This window comes from Orycteropus afer, unplaced genomic scaffold (assembly GCF_000298275.1).
Source record: "Orycteropus afer afer isolate SDZICR_OR568_19922 unplaced genomic scaffold, OryAfe1.0 scaffold00491, whole genome shotgun sequence".
NCBI classification, from domain to species: Eukaryota; Metazoa; Chordata; class Mammalia; order Tubulidentata; family Orycteropodidae; genus Orycteropus; species Orycteropus afer.
Window position 1 is genome coordinate 640,508 of NW_006922078.1, and position 2,541 is coordinate 643,048.

Consider the following 2,541-nt stretch of genomic DNA (forward strand, 5'->3'; position numbering starts at 1 on the left):
TTGCAAAAGCTAAGTAAAATGCATGTATTTAGGGAAATATAAATGAGAGGAGTGGTGTAATGAGTGCAAAAATTAACTAAAAGGGGAAAACTACCCAAAAGAAATTTAAAACCATTGTAGACACCAGGCCTTAATTGTACACAGGTATGTTCTACCAAACCTCATATTTAATAGTCACAACCTTCTAAAACTTCTAAAAAAAGATGAAAATTGTTGGACAAGGTCTCTAATACTTTTAAACTTCTCCTCAAGAACCAGGTAAGAATAGTATATCAAAAAAGAGTTATCACCAGAGGAACTAGATGGTGTCTGGCTACCACTGTCAACCACTTGGTAAAGGATCAAAATAGGAGATCCTGGATAAAGTGAGAGAAAAATGTGGAACAAAACTCAAAATCATAGAAAAAAGACCAGGCTTACTTATCTGATAGAAGCCAGTGAAACCTCCAAGACAGCTTCAAGACTGGAATTAAAATCACTCCTGTGGCTTCCAGCCAATAGACAGATGTATAAGATGAACATTTACACCAAGTAGGTACACTCCTTAGGACAATCAACCATGAGAGACCAGGAGGCCAGTATTTACGCTGGGAGATAGCTGAGAGGGCAGGAATGCACAGGAAAGAAGGACACCGAAAAAGCGTAGCCAGAGGGAAGAAATGGGAAGAGAGCTGTTACATTGTGGGGACTTCAGTCAATGTTAAGAAACAAAATGTGTATGAAATTGCATGGAAAATGAATTTTCTCTGTAAACTTTCACCCAAATCACAATTGGCGGGTGGCGGGGGGAGTCATCTCATTTCCATATATGGATGCAAATAATTCTAAATAGTATACTAGTGACCTGATTCCAACAAGGTACTAACGAGCAATACATCCCACCAGAAGACTCTGTGTCAGAAGGGCAATTCTAACTCAACTTTAGAACCTCTATTTATGTACATTAACTGAAAATAAAATCTATTTGCATCCTGATAAAGGCAAACTGCTTTATATAAATTAAACACCCCTTTAAAAAAAAAAAAGCTTTAATAAGTCAACAATTCAGAAAATCTAACTTGGTTAAATGACTGTACCACAAATCTGTGCAGACATTCTAATAAATAAGGGAAGTGAGTAGTATTTTCATCATGAAATATAGGGAACATGCTATCACATCTCCTTAGGCTGCTTTCCATTTTATTAATTCCAATCGTTAGACAGTATATATCATTGCTCAATCGTATATTATTATCTGTCACCCCAAGAATATGGGCATAAAGGGTGCATGCACCCCTGCTTCCCCAGGATTAGCATAAATTACCATAGGATGAATGAGCTGGAAATACAGAATGAAAATCACTGTTTTTTCCCATAGGTGGAGAGGAGCTCTCCAATGCAATAATACACGAAGAAGCGGCTATTCTCAAAAGCAAACCCATTGCCATCCAGTTGATCTCCAATCATAGTGCAGTCATAGTGGGCAGTTAGTTCCTCTCTGTCCTCTAGGGGCACTGTGACTGGGAATCGACGGGATGGCCATGGGTTTGCTTTTGAGAATAGCTGTTTCTTCATGTACTACTGCACTGGAGAGTTCCTCACCTGCCTATGGAAGAAACAGTGATTGAGCTCTCGTGGCATAGTACCTAAGGCATTTAGCTGCTAACCAGAAGGCTGGCAGTTCAAACCCACCAGCCACTCCTCAGAAGGAAGATTGGGCAATCTAATTTTGTAGTAATACTGCCTTGGAAACCCAAGGAGGGGTCGCTATGAGTCGGATCCATGTTGACACAGTAAGTTTGGTTTTGGTTGTTTTGACTCTTGACAGAAGCCAACTGCTGCTTATTTCTCTGGAGTGACTGGTTAGCAGCTGAGTCCTTTATCACTGTGCCACCAGGGAGACTTTGAAAAGAAGAAGGATTTTAAAAAGATATGGCAGTTTGCAGTTGGAGGGAGTATACATGGGGCATCCACTGGAATGGCATGGAAACTACTAGAACTGTTTCATCGGTACAGAACGTGGCTAGGTATCAGATGACAATATCTCAACCATTGGATTAATGACAGGCCGACAAGAACCAAGAAGAAAACGTAATACATCTACCACAATCACGTTAGCAACCAGAAACTTACAGACTCTCCAGAGAAATGGGACCTAAGGATGCAATGTGTATGTTTCACACAAGAGTTACAAACATTATTGAAAAGAAGTATGTGATGAGTGAATAGTGTTCCCCAAATATATGTGCTGGTATGTTCATTTTTACCCCATACCTGTGGATATGATCACATTTGCAAATGTGGCTTTATGTGAATAAGGTCATATCAGTGTAGGGCAGGTTCTAACGCTGCAATTCTGAGTTATACAAAGGGCAGAATGGACAGACACGTGCACATGGGGAGCACAGACGCCAAGGATGCCAAGGAGCTCCCCGGACACCACAGCAGACACCAGAAGACGAGAGAGGCGCAGGGAAGAAGCTAACACGGCTGAGACCCTGATGTGGACTTTCCGCCTCCAGAGCTGTAAGACAAGAACCTCCTGTTCTTTCAAACGCCCAC